The sequence below is a fragment of the Cygnus atratus genome, chromosome 1 (assembly GCF_013377495.2).
Source record: "Cygnus atratus isolate AKBS03 ecotype Queensland, Australia chromosome 1, CAtr_DNAZoo_HiC_assembly, whole genome shotgun sequence".
Taxonomy (NCBI): Eukaryota; Metazoa; Chordata; class Aves; order Anseriformes; family Anatidae; genus Cygnus; species Cygnus atratus.
The window spans coordinates 156,023,352-156,049,082 of record NC_066362.1 but is presented as its reverse complement, the minus strand read 5'-3'; the positions used below and the strand labels follow the sequence as shown (position 1 = coordinate 156,049,082).

The 25,731-nt window shown below is 39.2% G+C and overlaps 1 protein-coding gene and 1 pseudogene across 1 annotated transcript in view; both read left to right on the top strand.

Moving 5' to 3' along the window:
• Window positions 1-25,731, top strand: part of GPC5 (glypican 5) — a 766,577-nt gene that overhangs the window by 293,462 nt on the left and 447,384 nt on the right. The window lies entirely within an intron of this gene.
• LOC118257194 (uncharacterized) lies at window positions 3,391-3,510 on the top strand (annotated as a pseudogene).

Here is a 25,731-nt window from a genome sequence, read left to right as displayed (position 1 = left end):
AGTCTTATGAGGAGTGGCTGAGGGAGCTGGGGCTGATTAGCCTAGAGAAAAGGACAGTCAGGAGAAACCTTATTGTGTTCTACAATTACCTTAAAGGAGGCTATAGTGGGGTGGCGTTTGGGCTCTTCTCCCAAACACCAAGTGGTAAGACAAGAGGGAATGGCCTTAAGTTGTGCCAGGGGAGGTTCAGGTTGTATATTTGGAAAAATTTCTTCACTTAAAGGGTTGTGAAGTATTGGAACAGGCTGCCCAGGGAAGTAGTTGAGTCACCATCCCTGGAGGTCTTCAAAAAACGTGTAGATGTAGAGCTTAGTGACATGGCTTAATGGTGGTCTTGGCAGTGCTAGGTTAAAGGTTGGTCTAGATGATCTTAGAGGCCTTTTACAACCTGAATGATTCTATGATTCTATGATATTTTGAAATGGTTCACCTATTTTCTTAATAGATTACCATGCAGAAAAGTACATCTCTCAAAACCCACTGTTGTCAAATTCTAGCCTTCTAATGTCTGGCAATACAATTTTATCACATATTCACAATTTCACTTTATGAAATGCATGAGCTTGCACTTAATAGACAGATGGACCAGAATGAGTGGCTTTCACAACTACTGCCCTCTCATCTTCTCCTTGCAAGTTTGCAAAATACATAATTCTGACTTGAAAATCATTGAAAAATAGAAGCAGAAAAAAGTAACAAGAATACACCGATAAAAATATTTAAACTTGCAGAAATAATTTAAAGTGGCTAGGGCTGTTTGACCCAGGTGGCACTGAAAACATATGAAGACACAAATCTCAGAAACAGCTATGGAAAACCCAAGGAGTAGGCAACTTAACAGAACACCTCAAGTATAAAAGATTCAGTTTGAACAGATCAAAAAGCACAATAAGGATGACACACAGAGTTGCCCTTGGGAGCTCATTTTATTTGGCTACAAGGGAACAGGACATTCACCAAAGCTAGCATTTCCACAGATAATTGCATATAAGGACAAACACAATCACTGAGGTCTGCCTCATGTCTACCTGAAGTTTCATTTTGCTAAAGCTGTCAAGTTCAAACATTTCATAAAAATAAATAAATAAATAAAATAAATTAAACTGCTTTTTGAAAAGCTAAGGAATAAAGTAAATGAAATGAAGGAAAATCCCGGTTTATAGTGTCCTACACCTTTTGAAAGAATTTGTAAATTTATTTTTTTTGGTAATTTCTCATTTCTTTGGTATATCAACTGATTGGTTTTAATGCAAAAAGTGCAATGATCTTTATAATTACAATTTTTTCCTTGAACATGCTATTTTTTCTACTTCGGCTATTAAAAAGGAAACAATTTTCTGGGACAAGAAAGAAAATAATTTCTAAGGAAATCTTCCTTTTTCTGTCACAGCTATCAAGTTACTTGCCAAATACAAATAGGAAGAAGTTTCATGTTCCTTTTTTTGTTATGCATAAAATTCAAAATCTTCTAATTATTTACCAATTAATCAAATTTAGCTTACAGTTAACAACTAGGAAAACAGAACCCCAGAACAATAGAAGTAGTACTTACAGGTTAAATTCTCTAGACAGATATTGTTTTTTGAGCTGGGACTTCTATCATCAACCAAATGATGGTTGATGATAAAGAAAAACTTCTTTTTCCCCTCTTTTTATCATTTTAGTAATGATCAGCTTTACCTATTTTTTACATTGCTTTATTTATTGACAGTTTTGTGTTTCTTCTGGACATCACAGAGTGAATCCATTCTCAAAGAGTCAAATTAAACGTTGCTATTACTACATATATTTTATGCATTCTTGCTGGCCTAACTACTATATAGTTTGCTTATAGAATCAAAGAGTCATAGAATATCCCGAATTGGAAGGTACACACAAGGAAAATTGAGTCCAACTCCTGGGTCCCCAAAGGACAACCCAAAAAATCAGACCATGTGTCTGAGAACACTCTCCATACAATTCTTGAATGCTGGCAGGCTCGGTGCTGTAACCACTTACCTGGGGAGCCCATTCCAGTGCCTGATCACCCTTTTAGTGAAGAACCCTTTCCTGATATCCAGCCTGAACCTCCCCCGTCCCATGCCATTCACTCGGGTCCTGTCGCTGTCCCCAGAGAGCAGAGCTCCGCACCTGCCCCTTCACTCCCCTCGTGAGGGAGCTGCAGGCCCCTCTCAGTCTTCTCTTTTCTGGGCTGAACAAACACAGTGATTTCAGCCACTGCACATATGTCTTCCATATAATTGATTAATCATATGGTTTCAGCTTGTACTACATAAAACACAATGAGAAGGATCATGAATTATTAAAATCAATGCTTCTCAATACTCTATACAAACAATATTTTTCTGTTAATTTTTGATTATGAAATTACCAGAAAAGAGTTAAATTTCTTGTGCTATACAACAGATTTAATGGAAATAGTCCTGATGATTTCACTAGGATCTAGATCAGTGCCACTGGGAATACATGAACATGTGTATTGTGTTTGTGTAATATATATTCTGAACTCAATAGGAAGTTTTGTTGAGCATTATACCATCTGTCAGCTCTTATTTATCCATCCAAGTATTACAGGGAAATTATTCCCTTCCATGTTATGACCATGGGGAATTTCTAGTTTAAAATAAGTAGGATTTTTTAAAGTAAATTTAAACAGAACATCATAGTGCTTTATTTTAAATTACCGTGATTTAATAAACATCCCTTGGTGATCCAGCACAAAATACACATCTGAAAGTTCCCCTTCACATTTACTGTGATGCAATATGAAAACAAAAGTAAACATAATACTTGATCATAGCCACCGTCGCTGTACAGCAGCGTCCCACCCACACATTTCTATGGCATTCTTATGTGAACATGTTTGCCCCAGACAATAAATATCAGCGAGAGCTTCATTTTGGCTGCTGATTGAGATCATTACAAACATTACAATGACCTCTTCCCTGAAGTGTGTTTTTTAAAAGTAATTTCTTGTTCCTGTCTCCAGCAGCCACGCTCTTCCCTCCTGCATTTTTGCTTCAGTGATTATTTCCTTATATGCTCTAGATAATGCATTGAACCTAGACCTTTCCTCTTCTTTCTCTGTCTCTTCTCAGAAACATTTCTGCTGTAATACTTTTTCTTCTTCCCCTTTGCAACTAATCCATGCTGTCTATTTTTAATTCCAGTTGCCAAGAAGCAAGTGAGGGATAAATGTGGTCCAGGTGCTGAGGGGATAAAGTGGAGCATTTGCAAGATAGCATCATCAGCACGCCCTTTAAGTTGGTTGTCATTCCTCCAAGCGCTCACAGAAACCCCCAAAGCCGTTTTTGTCACTTTCCCAGCTCCTGGCTAGCAGTGAAGGAACTGCACCGTGCTGTTAAGTGGAGGGTCCATTCAGTTGTGGCTGCCTATAGCCAGCCCACATTGACCACACCTGATCCCATCAAATCTCTGCAAGTTAAGTAGGGCTGGGCCTGGTTAGTACATGGAGGGGTGACCTCCTGGGAATACTGGGTGCTGTAGGGCAGAGTTTTGTTTTGGTGGCCATTTTGGTCATAGTGACCATGAAGCGGTTGAGTTGAAAATTTTTGGTGACAGGGAGGGAAACTGCCACCAAAACTTCAACCCTGGATATGGGGAGAGCAGACTTCAGGCTGCTCAGGGAACTAGTTAGAGAGGTCCCCTGGGAAACTGCTTTTGAAGGCATCAGCATCCATCAGTGCTGGTCAGTCTTGCACTGCCTCCTAAAAGCACAGGATCAGGCAATTCCAAAGATGGTGCAGGGCCTAGAGGGGAAGACGTATGAGGAGTGGTGGCTAACGTCACTTGGTCTGTTCTGGCTGGAAAAGAGGAGGCTGAGGGGAGACCTCATCGCGGTCTACAGCTTCCTCACGAGGGGGAGTGGAGGGGCAGGCACCAATCTATTCTCTTTAGTTACCAGCGATAAGCGCCCACGGGAATGGTGTCAAGCTGTGATAGGAGAGGTTCAGGTTGGATATCAGGAAAAGGTTCTTCACCGAGAGGGTGGTCGTGTACTGGAATAGGCTCCCCAGGGAAGTAGTCACGGCACCAAGCCTGTCGGGGTTTAAGAAGCGTTTGGACTGTGCTCTTGGTCATATAGTCTGAATTTTTGTGCAGAATTGTGTGGTGCCAGGAGTTGGACTCGATGATCCTTGTGGGTCCCTTCCAATTCGGGATATTCCATGATTCTATAATAATTGCCTTTGACTGACATACTTTCATTTTTTATACTTTGTCTGATAACGGGATTTGTGGCACACAGATCAAACACCCTTTGAAGGGAGTTTCAGCTTTATTATGGCACACAGATGAATCCTATCATAAAACTCGATATGGTTATCCAGGGTCAGGTCAAAGGTCTGTGTAGTCCAACATCCCATCTCCAACATTAGCTAGAACAGATGACCAAAGAAAGAGTAAGAAAAAGGAAAATATATTCATTTAATGCTCATTACACTGCAGTGTGGTTTCTGGATATCCAATAACCATTAATTTACATTAACTGGTTGAGTCTCCAGTTCATAAAGGGATCTGGGGGTTTTGGTTGACTACAAATTGAATATGAGTCAGCAGGGTGCCCTGGCAGCCAAAAGGGCCAACTCTATCCCGGGCTGCATCAAGCATGGCATTGCTGCTAGCAGGTCGAGTGAAGGGACTGTCCCAGTCTGCTCTGCGCTTGTGCAACCTTGAGTACTGTGGGCAGTTTTAGGTGCCCTGATATAAGAAAGGCGTAAAAGTATTAGAGTGTGTCCAAAGGAGGGCTACAAAGGTAGTGAGGGGGCTGGAGGGCAAGACGGTTGAGGAGCATCCGAAGTCACTTGGTTTGTTCAACCTAGAGAAGAGGAGGCTGAGGGAAGACATGGCAGCCTACATCTTCCTCATGAGGGGGAGTGGATGTGCAAGCACTGATCTCTCTGGTGAACAGAGAGGAGTCAAGGGAATGGCATGAATCTGCATTGGGGAGGTTCAGGTTGAATATTAGGAAAAGGTTCTTCACTGAGAGGGTGGTTGGGTACTGGAACAGGCTCCCCAGGGAAATGGTCACAGCGTGAAGCCTGCCAGTGTTCAAGAAGTGTTTGGGCAATGCTCTCAGCAATATGGTTTGATTTTTGGGTGGTCCTGTGTGGAGCTGGAGTTGGACTCAACGATCCTTGTGTGTCCCTTCCAACTCAAGATTTTATGATTTTTTTTAATTATTTTTATTTTTTTAATAGGAGTGACCAGAACTGCACACGGAACTAAATATATGTGTGACTTATGAATTTTGAAATGGTTAAGTGTTCTCTAAGGTTTCCTGTATTGTTTCATAATTCTTTCCTAATAATTTCTAGCATATGTTTTGTCTTTTTGATTATACTACTTACTGATCTGCTATTTTGATGGAACTGGTTGTCATAAGCCTAAGATTATAAACTGGTAAAAAAAAAACATATCAAAACCGATAGATATTAAGCTAGAATTCCTTTTTTTTTCTTTTTTTTTTTTTTTTAACATATGAACCAATTTTTATTTGTCCCCATTTAATGACACCACCCATTCTCTCGGCAAATCACTTATAAGATACTTCCGCAGGTGATCATAGTTGAACCTTGACCTTATTCATCTGAGTAACTTTGTAACATAAAATATCCTTCAGACTTCACTGCCAGTTTCTTTTTCAAGGTATGCATTAATGAAGACATTGAAAATCATAATTTTAATTTAGGTTGGTTGTAAAGGTCCTCCTGAGGTCACTTCCTTCAACAGCCTCCTCAAAGCATGTTTTATAGTAGGTTCAGTGTAACATCCAATGGAATCTTGAACTCCTCCAAGAATGGAGGCACCTACCTCACTACAACCTCCTTTAAGGTAGTTGTAGAAAGCAATATATATATATATATATATTATATATATATATAATATATATATATATATAATATGTATATTGCATAATATATTTACTGTATATAATAATACTATATATAATATAGTATTAGTAATAATATAATATATATCATAGAATCATAGAATGGCTTGGATTGGAAGGGACCTTAAAGATAAACAGGTTCCAACCCCCCTGCCATGGGCAGGGATGCCACCCACTAGATCAGGCTGCCCAGGGCCTCATCCAGCACCTGGCCTTGAACACCTCTAGGGATGGGGCATCCACAGCTTCTCTGGGCAACCAGTTCCAGTGCCTCAACACCCTCTGAGTGAAGAACTTCATCCTAACATCTAATCTAAACCTACCCTCATTTAGTTTAAAATCATTCTCACTTGTCCTATTACTGTCTGACTGAGCAAAAGGTTGCTCTCCATCTTTTTTATCAGCCCCCTTTAAGTATTGAAAAGCTTCAATAAGGTCACCCCAGAGCCTTCTCTTCTTTAGGCTGAACAGCCCAAGATCTCTCAGCTTTTCTTCATAGGAGATTTGTTAATATATATATATATTATATATATATATACAGCTATCCACTCATTTAGCTGTGTTTCATAGTTTCTGTTGGCTGAAGAAAAATCAGGATTACAGGCTTCAAATTCTAAGATACTGCAGAGTGCTTTCTTCTTCTTCTTCTCTTTTTCTTTTTTTTTCTTTTCTTTTTTTTTCTTTTTTTTTCTTTTTCTTTTTTTAAACACAGGCATCATATTTGCTATTCCCAGTCCTCAGATACAAAGGCTATTGTAAGTAACAGATAACGTGACTGTAGTTGGTTCAACCATATTATCTTTGAAGTCTTTTAGATCTCTTATGTAAATACCATCTTGTGTTGGCAGTTTATTATTATGCCTTAAAAGTATCTTTTTTTCCGCTGATTACAAAACCAATTTTGATACATAGCTGAGATGTAGGTATGTACAGATCAATACATCCTATTATTTTTAACACACGTTCCTACATAATGTAAATACAAAATATTGCTATATGCAAAGTACAGTTTCAGCTGTGTAATTACATTGCCTTTTTCAAAACTGTTTAGAAATCATCTTTAACACAGTCACGCAATTTAATGAATGCAATTTAAACAGTAGATGATGAGATATTTCAATACTAACATAATGGACTTTGTAGAGATTCGCCTTTACCATTTACTGTAGTAAAAAAATACTGCAATCCAGAAATAGACTACTTCAATATGCCCAGGGAAAGTGTTTGTGTAAAAGGGGTGAAATAGATTTTTTTTCCTTTATTTTTTAAGATGGTGCCTGATGTTGTAATTTCAGCTTATGATTATCTATTGATTTTTACTGCAATATTCTTCAGTAATAATGCTTTATATTATATCAAGACTAACGATCTATATTAAATGAACACATCATAAACATATCAAATAAGGAAAAGAACAACTAATAGCTTATCATAAAGCAACAGGTTTAAACTGAATTCTGGAGAAACAAGATATAGCTCTATTTTTGCTGTCCACGTGATAATCACTATCTAATATAAAGCAGTTGATTCTTACATGATCAGAAAAGAGTGTCTGTTGTTGACACTTTAAGGACTGTGAAAATGAAAAACAAACAAAAAAAAAGAAAGTGGCAGAAACCCTGCTGGTGAACAGTACAGTAGATCATTGTATTCAGTATAACATTTTGATTCTCATCCTGATACTCAGGTGTTTTCTGCAATGGAAAGATTTATAGTAACTCCATTCTATGATTTTTATTTAAATAGCCAAATGAGAACAACAAAGGAAACATATCAAAACAGTATTTAGATGTTCCTTGGAGAAATATATGACTCTATAAAGCTTGACTAAGATCAGTTTGGTATAATTTGTAGTTGTTTAATGGCCTACCAATATATATATTTATTATTATTATTATTATTATTATTATTATATAAGCTTTATTACTGACAATATAAAAGGGAGAAGTAAAACTTAGACTTACTTTCTAGCCCTTTGTGCCTGTATGGGAATCAAGACACATGATGTAAACCTTACATTTCTGATGTGTAATCATCTCTTATGTGTTCTATAAGGTCTTTACCTAGCAGTAAGGTCAAAAGGGAAGAGGGACGGGGAAAAAAAGTGGAATGGGTAGGAGGAATTGTTCAGTATTTTATTTGCATACAACAAGCAATAATATAGCCGTTACCATTAAATAAATTAGCATTTCAAACGAGAAAATCATGGTTAGTTTTAACTCATTTAAACAGTAGATTCAGAAATGAGTGCTGTACAACCCCTCCCTTCAGTATGCTAATTGGTAAGGTGCAATAGTCATGCTTGTTCTAGCATATAAATATTTGTGAATATGTGTGAAGAATAAGTTTCAGCTACAGAAGTTGAAAGTACCCCTAATATTTATACCTGATCATTACAACACCATTTGGAGAAATGTGGATTTAAAACGAGCCAATGTATTACAAAGGATGGAGGACATCTTTAATCACTTAACTTTTGGCTTTAGGATAGAAATGGGCAATGAGTTTTATACAAACAATCATCCTGTGCTAGAAATATGCTCTGAATGAAAAGGGCACTTATTTCTGGTTTCTGAAATAAAACACTTTAACAGTATCCAGCTATAGGCTTTGGGTTGAAAAATTCAAGTAGGGAAGGAATATTTTCTGGGACGCTTGAATATGCCTTTGTTCAGAGACAGGACTGAAGATGAGCAAGAATGTTGAATGAGTTAGACGGTTTCAAGCTAAGCAATTATTTTTTCTGATGTTGAAAATATAGAAGAGGAATCTTATGGGGCTATCTTCTTGGCTATGTTATGGACTTTCATTTTAACTTCAGTAAGATGATTATAATACATATGCATGCAGTAAGAAACTGAATTAAATCAGTGTGATAGACAATTTTATTTGACTTTGCAACTGTAACATTTAAATAAGGTTTATAATGTGTAAGGTTATATACAGCAGTAATTATGCAAAAGCAGGTAAAATATCTGACTGCTAACTCCAGAGAAGTGCTCAGTAGTAAAATGCTAATTTATGTGTGAAATATTTATTAAAATTTGCAATGAATTATAGAATTATAGAATTATTTAGGTTGGAAAAGACCTCTAAGATCATCTGGTCCAACCTTTAACCTAGCACAGGCAAGCTTATCGCATCCCTAAGCAAGCCCCATGTCCCTAAGCTCTACGTCTACACATTTTTGAAGGCCTCCAGGGATGGTGACTCAACTTCTTCCCTGGGTAGCCTGTTCCAATACTTCTCGACCCCTTCAGTAATGATTTTTTTTCCTAATAACCAACATAAACTTCCCCCGGTGCAACTTGAGGCCAATTAAAACAAATTTCATAGGTAGGAATGCCATAATCTATGTAATAATGCAAATGTTGTTCTGTACTTGTAAGCACAGCCAAAAAACAAAAAGGAATATTGCTGGAAATTAGAAGTGAATGCTTAAACCTATTGTAAGGTATTGTAAGATACCAATTTTAAGCAGTAATCAAACGGATCAACAAGTTGCCAAAACACATATAAGATCTCAGGCAAAGTCATGATGAATACCTATTTTTTTTTTTTTTAATTCACTCCCCCCACACCATTTCAGCTTAATGTTAATATCAATGAGAAAGCTACTGTAGTGCTGATTATAATAATAAATCATTGTGGCTCCTTTTGAGTGTAAGTTACCTGACTTTTTAGCATTTACAGAATTAATAATTTATATGATTAAGAGAAAAGCTTTAGGATGCTATAGAAGCTATAATCCTATTTCTCCTGTATGTAAACTTTTAAGTCAAAATGCAGAATTCACATTACCTAAAGTGAAGAAAAAATAAAAAGGAATTTTAGGCATAAGAAACTGTCACTAAGTATTTACAGCATATGGAGCCAGTGTTGAAAGAAATAATCAATTGGCAAGAGTGATGCATCAGATTCTCTTAGTGTTTTCCTGAGAAGTTTGGAAATTTGCTACAAAAAAGAAAGCTAAGAAGTATTAATTCCTATATCAAGAATAGCCTAAAAATGTCTTTGTTTATGTATGTTGCAACAACAGGTTTACTGTTCTCTGCAAATGTATTAGAAAACACAAGCTTCACTTGAAAGTGTTGACAGAAATTATATGGAGGCCCAGAACTGACTGTCATTTTTTCATTGTTTCTTTTTGAAATGAAAAACAACTGTTTCCAAAATGAACTTTTTTTTTTTTTTTTTTTCCCTACTTAGTGTGAAGCAGTTCTTATTCTATATAAAGCCAAAGCCAGTTCTTGGAGGCCATCATAGTAGAATAAAAAGGCTGACAAATTCAGTATATTTTACACTATAGAATGATATGGTGCATACTGATAGGGGTGCCCTTGGCAAGTATATATTGTGTCTGAGATATTAGACTACTGGAATTCCATCCTCGTTCCATCCACAGGTTCATTTTATTTTAAATTGGTCTCATCTCACTAATAAAAAGTTATTGTTTTAATGGGCTGAGCCTATCCATTACAAGTATAAAATTTATTACAGAGTATTAGGTGGATTTAAAGTATAATTAACTTTAAATGAATTTGATATTTAAGATAACTTTAAATTCAGATTACATTTTACAAATAGCATGATTTGCCACCATTGATTTTAGCAGTGGAAAGCACACTGTTTTCAATGTTTTTTTACTCCTTAATTTTGAGCTAATATCACACTAGACTGTAGAACTCTATTTCATCTCCTTGCTCAGTGAAACCCTTGGAGTTGCATCAGAACTGAATATGATGCAAATAATTTAATATAAAAGGGCTTACGTGCTAACAAAGTCACAGTATCATAATAGTCATGTGACAGAGACATCATTGTCTACGAATGAATGCTCAGCACTGCATGTTTATAAACACAAACTAAAGTGCGGTAAGCTGTAGTAAAGCACATTTGGTTAAAATGTTCTCCGTAGAGACTTGAATCAATCAGCTCTACTCTCTCCTGAAAATAAGTTCTTTTCCAAACAACATGACTGTCTGTGTACAAAATGTTTTCTGAAGTGATGATTGTGAAATGCAGGATGGTTCCTGTAATTGCCTCATTGTTCAACCTGTGTCACAGAATTATGCTAATCATGCACCATAGGCAGGTCTGCATATCCAGTGCACAACACTTCTTGGTACTTCATTCTTTCATTTGACATATGGCACTGAATATATTTCTGTGCTGGCACTGTTAGAGCTGTTCAGGTAACAGGCTAGCAATGTATTGCATAAAGGCCGAGTGTTGATATATTTTTTTTTTGTATGCAAAATATTAATTTGGAATAAAACAATGACCTGAAGACACTGCTGAAATGAGAATATACTTGTTTGGGCTTAGGGCCAGAATGGTGATTTGGGGATGCTGTTTTACATCAGTCTGTCCCTCTACTGACTTCGGTCTGTTTTTCTCAGAAAAGGAAGTTATATAGGTAATAGCTGGATGTGCTTCAAGAATTCTTAGTTACCATAACAGTATCCAGGAAATTAATTTGGGGGACTATAAATCTGAAAACCTTTAGCTTCTTAAGTTGATGCTGGGTTGAGCTGACTCCAGATAGCCTCAGAATTTATCAGAACATAAGCATACCCTGTATCCATTTATTCCCTCAGCCCTGAGAAGTGGAGTGTGTCATGCTTGCTTTTTTGTTCCCCTTCATATCATTCTCTACATCAAGGCACTGTAGAGTCCAGGCTATATATACTACTGGAGAACAAAATGTAGTAAAGAAGGACAGGGTGAAGTCCTACCGACTGTTTTGTTTCTCTCAGTCATCGAGGAAAATAGTCCACAGTATTTGTAAGTGGCCTGGATTATTCAAAGTATCTTCCTGTGAATGTTGTTCGGAAATTCTGGTCTTTCGTACTTAAGGAACGGATATTCCTATGGCACCTTCTGGATTTAATTCACAGAACTGGTCACATTTGTTCAGGATAGACTTAGCTCAGATATAAGTGGGTGGAGCTGTACAACTTTATGGCTGCGTCTAGGACAGGTCATACTTGAACAGCAGAGCGGCAAGTGCTTACAAACTATAAGGCCCTCACCCCTGATTTTTGACAGTAAGTAGTTTTTGACCCATTCTTGTCTTAAATTTCTGAGCAAGAGTAAAGTAGGATTCTTCTCCAGTAACTTTATCAACTCATTTTGTGACACTGAATCTTATATTTTGAGGACTTGAAGTTAGTTGTTACGTGCTCCGCTTTGGAACAATATGTCTGTGTAACCTTTTGCTTCTGTTAGTCCACACAGATCCAAGTGTGGCTATGTTATTTAACACTTAGGCAATTGGAGCTTGAAATCCACAATTATTATTAATAATTGTTCATGACACGTATGGGGGCACAAAGTGTTGAGATAACGACAGATCTGACCAGAGTGTGTTAAACTAAAATAGGAATGATACAGAGAAGATTAGCGTGGCCCCACGTTGGGTGCCAAAGAGGACTGTTGTGGTTTAACCCAGTCGGCAGCTAAACACCACACAGCCATTTGCTCACCCTCCCCCTTCCCTCTCTGGGATGGGGGAGAGAAATGGGAAAGTGAAGCCTGTGAGTTGAGATAAAGACAGTTTATTAAGACAGGAAAAATAATAATAATAATAATAATAATAATAATGTGTATGAAACAAGTGATGCACAATGCAATTGCTCACCACCCGTTGACCGATGCCCAGCCTTATCCCCGAGCAGCCGGACCCCCCACCCCGGCTAGCCACCCCTATCTATTGTTTAGCATGATGTCAGATAGTATGGAATACCCCTTTGGCCAGTTTGGGTCAGCTGTCCTGGGTCTGTCCCCTCTCAGCTCCTGCTGCACCCCCAGCCTGCCCGCTGGCAGGACAGAGCGAGAAGCTGAAAAGTCCTTGGCTTGGTGTAAGCGCTGCTCTGCAACAATTAAAACATCAGCACGTTATCAACACTCTTCTCATCCTAATCCAAAACATAGCACCCTGCCAGCTACTAGGAGGAAAATTAACTCTATCCTAACTGAAACCAGGACAAGAATAAATGCAAGTTAGGCAATGATGATAGAGGAAGCATATCTTTTCATCAGTTGTTTCACTAACTTAGTGATAATTATCCCTCAGCTGCACTTGAAATGTTCTATTAGCATTCCAGCTCACTTTAATATCTGATTTATCAGCTACCACTTTTTGACCACAACCTAAAAATTCCTTACCAGTTTTTTTTTTCCTTTCTTTCTTTCTGTTGCACGCCCTTCCCCTCTCTTCCCCCCCTAGCCCCTCCCAAAATGTTGCTATTGGGATTTCAAATCTTGTGTCTGGGTATCTGTTCCGGGTCCTATTTACTAATTCTTAGTTTGCTGTGATATTTTAACTTTTGAAATTAAAAAAAAAAAAAAAATGAAAAAGTGAACATGAATCATTTAATGTGTGAATTTACTAGGCTTTTTATGAGATTTGGATTAAGCAACTTTTTATCATAAAAACTTTATAACATTTTGTGAATTAATTACAACAATTTAACTTTATAAAGAGAAATTGAGTAGTACTGACCAATGAAGTACCAGGAATTCAGTTTAGCTGCTCTCTTCTGAAGGGTATCAATATATTAACATATATTTAGACTTTAAAAGCTGGATTTAAACATATACTTTAAACATACTTTAAACATATATACATACATAGAATGCCTGTTGAGCCTTGCTATCACTCAGAAAATGTAATTTCTGCAAAACCAGTTCATTTCTTGTAACTGTCTCACTTTTGTGTGCACTCTGTTTTCCTTTCCAAAACAATAAGAAAGCCAAGGCCTCTTCTCCTCTCTAGCTGTTAATGGGTTTGTGGTTGTGGTCAACTGTAATCAATAAAACAAATGTGTTTAAGTCTCTTTTTTGCCCTTTGATGTCCAGGCTCCCTGCTATCCCTCACCTGAAATCAATGATACATATCTAATTGACTGAATTTAAAAGGGAAAAGATCTAGCTGCCTATTAACAAAATGTAGCGTATTCAAACAAGATGGGAGTGAATGAATTGGTTAAAGTGACACTATCCAAAAATCTCCTTATTCTTCTGTAAGATTTTTAAAAGAAAAATAAATTATTATTGTCATAGTTCTATGTATGCATTTTAAACTTAAATTGTAATTATTTTTTCTATACTGCTAAATTAAGAAATAACACTTCTGAGAGAAAAACTATTTTACTGCTCTTACCCAGAATCTGATTTGAGCTCACTGAAGTTTGCTAAGTTTTTCACGTTGTCTTTAATGGTCTCAGATCCATCAGACGTCTGGAGTTCTCAGAGACTGAAAATCTTGTAAATACCACAAGGGCTGGACAGAGGAAGAAGGTAGTGCATTCAAAATATCAGTCTTGATTTCCATAATTTCAGACAGTCACAACTAAACACTCTGTAAGCCATAGTACATCTAGTTATTTTCAGTCAAGTGTGCATAAAATCAGAAGGCAATGACATGATTAATTAGCATCTTCATTGTTTGGCTAACCATTGAGGGTAGTCTTGCATGCATATTTCTTATCTTCATAGTTTTAAGATGAATTAATAAATACTGTATTCATTGAAATATTCATGTTATTTTCATACTTGAAAAATAAAATCGTTACATTTATTTTGAATGTCTTCCATTTTGTTTTGTATAAGAGTCAGTAGTACAAGTTCTTTTAATTGAGTCTTAATATTTTGAAAAAGACTTAAAGATCTGAGTTATTTTCAGATATTCTAATTATGACAGAGCGCTGTTAACAGGACTATTTTGTTATATGTATTATTTTCACTGCCCCTTTTTGTGCCTGATAGCTTTGGAAAAACTACTATGGGCGCTTGAAAAAAGAAGACAAGCTAGGGCTGAAGAAGTGAACTATAAAGAAAATTCGGAATATGGTGATACAGTCTCTAGTATATTAGTTATCTGCTTTATAAATCTAACGTAAGTGAACATAGAGCCATCTAACTGTTTATTAAAATACGATATTCCTCAGGATAGACTTTAGTGCTCTAGCTTCTGACCTGGACTCATGAACACAATACTAACAAGATCGGAGTTTCAAACTATATCTCAATCTTCGCTTCACCTAGGATGCTAAAAAACACACTGTCAAATATAACATGGTAACCAGAGGAGTAGGTTTCACACAGAAGTTACCTCCCTTGCTTTTTGCCATTAATTATAATGATAAATAGTTGTAGATTCTTTTTACCTGTTAAATAAATATCGTAGTGAGATATTTATAAACACCTAGTAGAAATGTTTCTGTCAACGTGAAATTTTGAAATGATTGAACTCTATTTAGTAATTCTGTAACACTTACTAAATCACAGAATTAACTATTATTAATTTCTATACTCAAAGCATCTAATGGTAAACATTATGGATTACACAGAATACAAACTAATGAAAACTATACTTTCAGTGGGATTTACATCCTATAACTTAAAGTATCTAAAAATCAAAGCCTAGAAGCTGGTAACACTCAGCTTCTTTTATAACAAATGATAGAAATAGGAAACAGCGAAGTATGTTCTGAGAATGGTGGGACATCTGTCTTAAAGAGAGTTAGGTAAGTTAGGGAGAATGTGATAATATTGTCATCCACATATGATGATTTATTTATTTTTAAGCAAGGTTTGGTAATTTCAAGAGAAAAAAAGAAAATGTAGGCATGAAGCATTAGAGTCATTAACTAGATAAGGTTTGAAGGGTTTGTTGCCATGAGATATTACAGTCTTTACTTGTATTTTGTGACAAGTTTTTGTTTATTTATTTTAAGGCCACTTGCTAAGTGAAAGCCAGTTGCCTTAAAAAGAGCTTCAGACTAATGTTGAAAGGTGAATAGATAGGCTTTAGGTGATAGACTTCAGTTCCTGCCTGCAAAAAGCAGGATTTTCTATTTCTCTGCTTAAATGAATAAATAAGCAGCTTGAGAAAGCTGACAATTAAAAGGTTCTTAAGGAAACAATGAACAACTAAGTGATACAGAGTTAACAATGGGCTATGTTTAACATCCACCTTTGTTTCCATTGTGATTCTTGCTGTTGATTTTAAGGTACTGAGTAGTATAGCACATGGAAAGAATTCCATCTTCTTTAATCTGTCTTCATGCTAAAGAAATATAGCAGGCAGGTAGAAAACAGATGAGGAGCTAGACAAAATAATCTGCAGATTGCAAAAAAATCTGCAAAAAAGGTAAGAATCAGTAATTACATAAAGTACCTTAAGTGGGTTTGAAATGAAACTGAGGCTAGACACTTGTATCTTTACTTATGTTCCTTAATTGCCTGATATACTAGGAATGCTAAAAATACACCTAACAGACAAAAGAAAAAACAAAAACAACAAACATACAAACAACCACAGCTTTTCCCATCATTTACTTTAAATGATGAAGAGATTTGTCCATATTGACATAAATATAAAAGGGCTTCACAGACCAGTCAAGAGGGAGGTTACCTGTTCATTTTTCCCTCTTCGTATAGAATTTCAAAACCACCTATCTCATCAATGAATAGATTTAGGGAAAGCCTTGTGGTCAGGTAGGGCTGAGAGAGATCTCTGCCTATACTGTGTGAAGTGTCTTAGTATTTCATAAATAATAGTGATATAAAATGACTGAGTGAGCAAAACAGAGCATCTTTCTGTTTCCTAATGTATATAGAAAAGTACAATGTATTGGGGTTGGTTCCTGTCCCAGTTCTAGTGTTGTTTGTTTTAGGTGAAAGATCCTTTTGACAATATAATGAATCCTCCAATAGCATAAACTGATATTCTGAAATGTATTCAAAATACCTAGCTCCTACTTAGATGGTGGCATCAATATCTACCTCCAAATAACATATGGAATGTAATGAATTTGAAGGGGAAAATGAACTTTTGAGGGGGAAGTAATGTATTAATCAAAGTTTGTAGTTAGCTCAGTATTGTTACCGGTCCAAATAGCGTAGTCAGTTATGTCTAAAATACCAGTTAAGAAATGAAACAAATAACATCATGAGCAACATCCTCTGTCCAACCCTAAAACCAAGCATTATCCCAGTTCTTGGCCTTTTGAGTTCCATCTGTGTATGTCATTCTTCTTAATGTGTTGCTTAGTAAGTTATTAAAACAGCTTAAAAAAAATCTCTAAATGTTTCAGGTCTAGAAGGTGTTATTATGGGTTCTCATGGCAAATCAACAACTTATAGCTCCTTTTACATTTGCAGATGGTGGTTCTGACCTGTGTGAGTGCAGCCCCAGGCTATGCTCATGGATATATAAAAACAAACAAACAAAACAAAACAAAGCAACAACAACAACAACAACAACAAACAATATATTTAAACTGCACAATTTGATGCATTTTTTGAGCAGAAAAATACCATGCATGGTATGTGGAAAGCATTGAAGAACTTGTAGATGGATAGGTATAAAGGTCTACAGGGCCTTTAATTACCAAGCCAAGGCTAATTCCGGGTCCTGGAGTGAGTTGTAGTCAGTCCACTGTAGAGGAGTCTAACAATAAGTAGGATACAAGCAGCCTGTACCGAATGAACTGCAAAAAAAGAGATCCTCCTGTGGATATTGCAAGGAAAATACAGATGGAGCCAAAGAATCCAAAAATCAGCGCAAACCAAGAGCAAAATGAGTATTTATTTAAGCAAAACAGGTTTAAGAAAGATTTCCTGAAGTTCTGCTAAGACAATACTTCAGTGATTTCAGACTGCCTTTAATGATCCTGACAAGAAGAGCAGGGATTTACTTCTCTCACATTATGCAGTGGACATGCCTAAAGAGAATTTACAAGGCTTGTAAATGTAACTACTATTCTTTATTAGTAAATGAGTTGAAGAGCTGGACTTTTTTATTCAGTCTTAACAAGAGGTTGTAAAAGATGTGTCACTCACACATGTTGGAACTCATTCACTCCTTGACACCTTAGCTTTTTCTTCCAAAATTTCTTAAGTAGAACACTGAGGTGTGGACTGTAGGGGGGGCAACTAGACTGTGCTGTGAGAAATAAAGTTGTGTTTTTGCAATAGAAGGTGTTTTTGCAGTGGAAAATTCCACTAACCTTGCATATTCAAAAGTGATTGTGCAGCACAGCAGTGGGAGTATGTTAAGCACATAAGGGGAAGGTCCCACTGTCCCAAAATAAGGAGGATAGCTAAGAAAAACAGGACGAGCAGTACAAAATCAGTAAAAACAAAAATCACGGGCCCTCTAGTCACGACAGAAGGAAAAAAAAGGAAAAGGAGAAATTAACGGTTGGTCAAATTAAACATACAGAAGTGCGTCGAGTAGGTTGTGAACCTGTAGTACTCAGGCAATGAGGAAACAGGAGAGAAATTAGGTGTTGGGTAATGGGGTTATGGTTAAGGTTATGATAAACTTTTACTGTGCACTCCTGCTTGCAGGATACCTGCCATTGCAATCGCGAATAAAATAGCTTCACAGAAGGTCCTGTCTGAAGAAAATTATTGAGATTTTTCTCATAGTGCCACAACTTTATATAGTGTTCAGTAGACATGTTTATTTTGCTAGTCATTTCATGAAAGGCTGTGAAAGTAATATCTACATTTCATCTAAAAAAATAAAAAATGTATGAACAAGCCTTGTTCAAAGAAGGCAAGTCTTCTTATAAATGAAATAGAGATTTAGTACATACATTTATGAGACTAGAGTTCTATGAGATCTATGTGAGTGGGGATTGGAAAAACAAACAAACAAAACAAGCAAGCTCAACATTCTTCTGAATGTGGATTTAGAAGAATCCTGAAGAGAAGGAAAATAGAAACTCCTTTTTCCTCCACTGATTTAGCTGAAGAGAACCACTGCTTGTTGAGTCAGCATACCTTTACTTCTCTTGAGTTAATAGTCATTCTTATTATCTTTTTTTAAGAGCTTTAGTTCCTGTATTTCATCTCTGGAAAACTGGAACTACAGCAGTATGTAACTGCTACAAGAGAGGGTAGAATTTCTGTGGAAATTGAGATTTTCACATCGTTCCCCAAAGAAAGAAGACAAACAAACAAACAAAAAACTTTCCATGTCAAATGCTCCAACATATTTAATCAGTTCTACTGCATACCTCTAGGGTGAAGTTTGGAACAACAGCTATGCATGTATTCATAAGGTATACCTGTATGTTTTGAGTATTCATTTCTGCCTACCTTGATGTCTACACCCCTTTTTGTTCTAGCCAAACTCTAAGTTAGTCAGCTGTTTAATTATGATCAGGAAGGTTTTCACCTGCATGCTCAACATTCATTTCCTGTTCTTGCTTCACCTGGTTCTGGACAGGGAATTCATATAACAGGTGCAGTACTAGCTCTTTAGCAAGGAAATCAGGTCTGGTCTTCTACAGAGTTGTCTTAAAATTTTCTGTTTCTAGCAGCAAATAGATAAACTGCATGTCTGTCGTGTTTATACACTATTACTTTATGAAAGCTAATAGGAAAAAGATGGAAACAGAAGCCAATAACACCTTTCCTTCCTAAAAGGAAGTAAAAAAAGTTCAGTGTGACTATCACCAAAGATTTATTTTTTCCCCCCCATCATGACAGACAGCTAAAACACTTTCCTGCCTGAGAGATCAGCACAAGCATTTGTAATGGTATGTTGCTTTGTTTGAATAGATGATTCATGATTTTAACATGACAAAAGGATGTCCCTGGTTTAGTCTAACATTCTTATAATGTAATGCAAGACAGAAATAAATGACAGCTTGGTTACTAAATACATTTAAAACATGAGTGCTTTATTCAATGGAATTCTTAATTTATTGCTAATTTTCTTTGTTTTGAATGATGATTATTCATATGAATATATGCACCCATATAAATGATCATACACGCATAAAAACGAGTGCATATCAGAACATACACATGTATAAATCTTGTCCAAGAAGACATATATATAAGCCATGTTAAATTGGCAAAGATTGTATTGCCATCTGTTAAGTATTTATAGACTGTATCCCATATCAATTTTTTCTTCTTTTTCATGAGATTGATGTAACAGACTCACAGTTGCCTTAGACAACCAATTTTCCTTTTAAAATACTGAGGAGAGCATTAGCTTGTTTAAATTCCCTAGACCCTACACTGTAGCCTGAAATTTGTTAAAGAATCTTCATTGTTCATCCAAACTGCAACTCGATCCATTATTTCAATGTTCTTTCCTACAAGTTACTCTGATTAGTTTGCATGTATATTCTGACTTACCTACTACAACTTTTTCAGTTTATGCTGTGGCGAAATTCAGTGTCCATATTTTATAATTTAAAAATAAACTATTTTAAATATTTAACAGCTGTCATTTAAAATAATTTTATTTAGTGATGGGATAAGATGTATTTTTTTTAACACTAACAGCAGAATATTTCACCTCTCTTTGTTCCAAACACAGAAATATTCTTATACTCGTTTGGTATGCTTCATTATGATTTATTGACGAATTTGCCATCTGCATCAACATTAGGTCATATGTCAGTGATAGAATATTTTTTTTTGTTGTTCCAGATGAAGTGTAGTACTTATTAGTCTTAATACCTGCCTTAGAAGTTTCATGAATATGTTTAGATTCTTTTATCAACTATTTGTATTTCCTCACTGTCAAAGAGTACACATGGCTGTCAGCTTCTCCATTTTTCCATTGGTGTTATATGTTGTTGGCAGTTCCTTGTCATTAAGTTAAAACTGGAAAAGCATTTTATAGTGTATTTCTCTGGTCGTGTTTTCCCTACAGAGGTCTTGGAGAGCAAATATTTGTTTTGATCTCACTCTGATTTTGTTAACTCTTACCAGGATTTCACAAAAGCAAAGTATTGGAATGTATGGGTGTGCTGAAGGACTTGCAGAATAGTTGGAAGTAGGATCAATGTGGAAAATTGTGGGTTTAAACAACACTGTAGCAGTTCATCTTCTCCTCCATACTAAGCTATCACTATTTCACATTTCTATAATTTCTTTTCAGTTGTGATCCCATTGGTTTTTTTTATTTTTTTTAAATTTTTTTAAATTTTAATAGAAACAGGTAAAATAAAATCAAACCAAAATTAGTCATGATCCAATATTAAATTCTACTTCTGATATAGGCTAATGAGTACATTCCCAACTAATTTCCATACTAATAGTCCATACACAGTTTTAATGAGAGAACATCATATACTTATTTAGATAGCACTTGACTCTTGAAGAAGTTCCACTGAAATGGACGGACAAGAATATGCATCAGGTTGCTACTCAGTTGTGATCACACATACTACAATCTTGATTTCTGTTTTGATTTGCTTATTTGAATTAAAGAAATCAGTTTAAAATACAATTTTGTGAAACTTGGCAAAAATATTGAAAGGACTTTTGGGGACTGCAATGTAATGTAATGGCATGAGGTTATTCTGTAGAATACTGGCTCTTGTTCAACTTGGTGTCCATCAGGACCCCCAGGCCCTTTTCTGCTAACGTGTTTTCCAGCCAGGTGGCCCTCAGCATGCCTTGGTTCTGTGGCTGTTCCACTCCAGATACAGGACTTTGCAGTTCCCCTTATTGAACACCTGAAGGTGGTTAGGTGTTTTTTTTTTGTTGTTGTTGTTTTTGTTTTGTTTTGTTTTGTTTTGTCAGCCTATTTCCTGCACCCCACTACTCAGCACTGGTGAAGCCACATCTGGAGTATTGTGTCCAGTTTCTGGCTTCCCAGTACAAGAGAGACATGGACATACTGGAGAGAGTCCAATGAAGGAAAACTAACATGATGAAGGGAGTGGAAGATCTCTCCTGTGATGAAAGGCTGACAGAGCCGGGACTATTCAGCCTGGAGAAGAGAAGGCTTGGTAGGGGATCACATCAATGTGCATAAATACCTGAAAGGAGGGTGCAAAGAGGATGGAGCCAGACTCTTTTCAATGGTGCACAGTGACAGGACCTGAGACAATGTTATGATCTAAAGGGTTACCTGACCTGTAGGTGCAGAGATAGTAACAGTGGTAGGACTCCATAATGTGGAAGGACGTGAAGGCTTTATTTTCTAAAAGTTATTTTTATTACAGATTGCCACCAGCGAGTATGTTGCCACAACAGTTGCCACTGGGCGAGCAGGGAGGGCAGAGAGCGCAGAACGTTCCCCCCGCCCATAAGAACAACACCTTTAACGGCTGTCGACCGCTAGCTGGGCTGCAATGGTCTACACCAGGCAGAGCACTCTCTCTAGAAAGTCTGTAACCACCCAGACTGACCGCCTACTCAACGATGCGGCAGTTCAGGTCTCTGGGTGCAGGGAGTGTCTGAGCCTGTTGCTGCCATCTGAGGGAGGCAGAGGGACCGTGTGTGTGAGGTGCGAGCAGGTGAATACCTGGTCCGCCTGGTGGCAGAACTCAAAGAGGAGGTGGATAGGTTGAGGGCTATCAGGGAGTGTGAGCGGGAGATAGACTGGTGGAGCGACTCCCTGCAGGGCTTGAAGGAGAGGTACCGGGGTGAGACACCCCAAATGGGGGTGGACCCCCTGCCCTGTCGCTGTCGGGCAGAGGGAGGCGACCTAGGAGTTGAGGAGGAATGGAGACAGGTCCCTGCTCGACCTCGCAGGCAACGCACCCCCCCACCGGCCCCTCCTTCCCAGGTGCCCCTACATAACAGATTTGAGGCCCTGGAGCTTGAGAGACCGGTGGGTGAGGACGAGGTAGAAAGTCTACCCAGGAGGATGCCTAGGGCGAGGAAGCCGACTCCACGCCTCAAGACTGCCTCCACCAAGAAAGAAAGAAGGGTAATCGCTGTAGGTGACTCCCTTCTCAGGGGAACAGAGGGCCCTATTTGTCGACCTGACCCTACCCGTAGGGAAGTCTGCTGCCTCCCTGGGGCCAGGGTCAGGGATGTTGCCAGGAAGCTTCCCAACCTGGTTCGCCCCTCTGACTACTACCCTCTTTTGATAGTCCAGGCTGGCAGTGATGATATTGAAGAGAGAAGCCTGAAGGCTATCAAAAGGGACTTTAGGGGACTGGGACGGTTAGTGGATGGAGCGGGAGTACAGGTGGTGTTTTCGTCCATCCCTGCAGTGGCAGGGAGGGGTACCGAGAGGACACGGAAAGCCCACCTGATTAACACGTGGCTCAGAGGCTGGTGCCAACACAGAAATTTTGTTTTTTTTGACCATGGGGCGCTTTACTCGGCACCCGGCCTGGTGACCGCAGATGGGTCCCTATCTCTAAGGGGAAAAACGGATCCTAGCCCAGGAGCTGGCAGGGCTCGTTGAGAGGGCTTTAAACTAGGCAAGAAGGGGGACGGGGCTGAAATAAGTCTTGTTGGAGCTGTACCAGGGGGAACAATGGCAAAGCCGGTGAAGAAGGAAATGGCCCGACTGAAGTGCATCTACACTAATGCACGCAGCATGGGTAACAAACAAGAGGAGCTGGAAGCCATCGTGCAGCAGGAAGGCTATGACTTGGTTGCCATCACGGAAACGTGGTGGGACCACTCTCATGACTGGTGTGCTGCAATGCCTGGCTATAGGCTCTTCAGAAGGGACAGGCAGCACAGAAGGGGTGGTGGTGTGGCTCTCTATATTAGAGGGTGTTTAGATGTTGAGGAACTTGAGGCTGGGAATGATAAGGTTGAGTCTCTGTGGGTTAGGATCAGAGGGAAGGCCAACAAGGCAAGCATCCGGGTGGGGGTCTGTTATAGACCACCAAACCAGGATGAGGAGATAGATGAGGAGTTCTACAGGCAGCTGGCAGAAGCCGCGAAATCGTCAGCGCTTGTTCTTGTGGGGGACTTCAACTTCCCAGACATACCCTGGAAGCACAACACAGCCCAGAGAAAGCAGTCTAGGAGGTTTCTGGAGAGCGTGGAAGATAGCTTCCTGACGCAGCTGGTTAGAGAGCCTACCAGGGGAGGTGCCCCGCTAGACCTTCTGTTCACAAACAGTGACGGACTGGTGGGAGATGTGGTGGTTGGGAGCTGTCCTGGGCAGAGTGACCACGAAATGGTTCAGTTCTCTATTCTTGGTGAAGTCAGGAAGGGGACCAGTAAAAGCGCTGTCTTGGGCTTCCGGAGGGCTGACTTTGAGCTGTTCAGGACACTGGTTGGCAGAGTCCCTTGGTAGGAGGTTCTGAAGGGCAGAGGAGTCCAGGAAGGCTGGGCACTCTTCAAGAAGGAAATCTTAATGGCTCAGGAGCGGTCTGTCCCCACGTGCCCAAAGACGAGCCGGCGCGGAACTAGACCGGCCTGGCTGAACAGAGAGTTGTGGCTCGAGCTTAGGAGAAAAAGGAGGGTTTATAATCTTTGGAAAAGAGGACGGGCTACTCAAGAGGACTATAAGGATGTTGCGAGGCTGTGCAGGGACAAAATTAGAAAGGCCAAAGCTCATCTGGAGCTCAATCTGGCTACTGCCGTTAAAGATAACAAAAAAAGTTTTTACAAATACATCAACACCAAAAGGAGGACTAAGGAGAATCTCCATCCTTTACTGGATGCGGGGGGAAACTTAATTACAAAAGATGAGGAAAAGGCTGAGGTACTCAATGCCTTCTTTGCCTCAGTCTTTAGCGGCAAGACCAGTTGTTCTCTGGATACCCGGTACCCTGAGCTGGTGGAAGGGGATGGGGAGCAGGATGTGGCCCTCGCTATCCACGAGGAAATGGTTGGCGACCTGCTACAGCACTTGGATGTACCCAGGTCGATGGGGCCGGATGGGATCCACCCGAGGGTACTGAGCGAACTGGCAGAGGAGCTGGCCAAGCCGCTTTCCATCATTTATCGGCAGTCCTGGCTATCGGGGGAGGTCCCAGTCGACTGGCGGCTAGCAAATGTGACGCCCATCTACAAGAAGGGCCGGAGGGCAGACCTGGGGAACTATAGGCCTGTTAGTTTGACATCAGTGCCAGGGAAGCTCACGGAACAGATTATCTTGAGTGTCATCACGCGGCACTTATAGGGCAACCAGGCGATCAGGCCCAGTCAGCATGGGTTTATGAAAGGTAGGTCCTGCTTGACGAACCTGATCTCCTTCTATGACCAAGTGACGCGCTTGGTGGATGAGGGGAAGGCTGTGGATGTGATCTACCTTGACCTCAGTGAGGCTTTTGACACCTTTTCCCACAACATTCTCCTCAAGAAACTGGCTGCTCGTGGCTTGGACTGGCGTACGCTTCGTTGGGTTAAAAACTGGCTGGATGGCCGGGCCCAAAGTGTTGTGGTGAATGGAGTCAAATCCAGTTGGAGGCCGGTTACTAGTGGAGTCCCCCAGGGCTCAGTGTTGGGGCCAGTCCTCTTTAATATCTTTATCAATGACCTGGATGAGGGGATCGAGTACACCCTCAGTAAGTTTGCAGATGACACCAAGTTAGGTGCGTGTGTCGATCTGCTCGAGGGTAGGAAGGCTCTGCAGGAGGATCTGGATAGGCTGGACCGATGGGCTGAGGCGAACTGTATGAAGTTCAACAAGGCCAAGTGCCGGGTCCTGCATCTGGGGCGCAACAACGCCCAGCGCTACAGGCTGGGAGATGAGTGGTTGGAAAGCTGCCTGGCCGAGAAGGACCTGGGAATACTGGTTGATAGGCAGCTGAATATGAGCCAGCAGTGTGCTCAGGTGGCCAAGAAGGCCAACAGCATCCTGGCTTGTATAAGAAGCAGCATGGCCAGCAGGTCTAGGGAGGTGATTGTCCCCCTGTACTCGGCTCTGGTGAGGCCGCACCTCGAGTACTGTGTTCAGTTTTGGGCCCCTCCCTACAAGAAGGACATGGAGGTGCTCGAGAGAGTCCAGAGAAGGGCGACAAGGCTGGTGAGGGGTCTGGAGAACAAGTCTTACGAGGAGCGGCTGAGGGAGCTGGGGTTGTTTAGCCTGGAGAAGAGGAGGCTCAGGGGAGACCTCATCGCTCTTTATA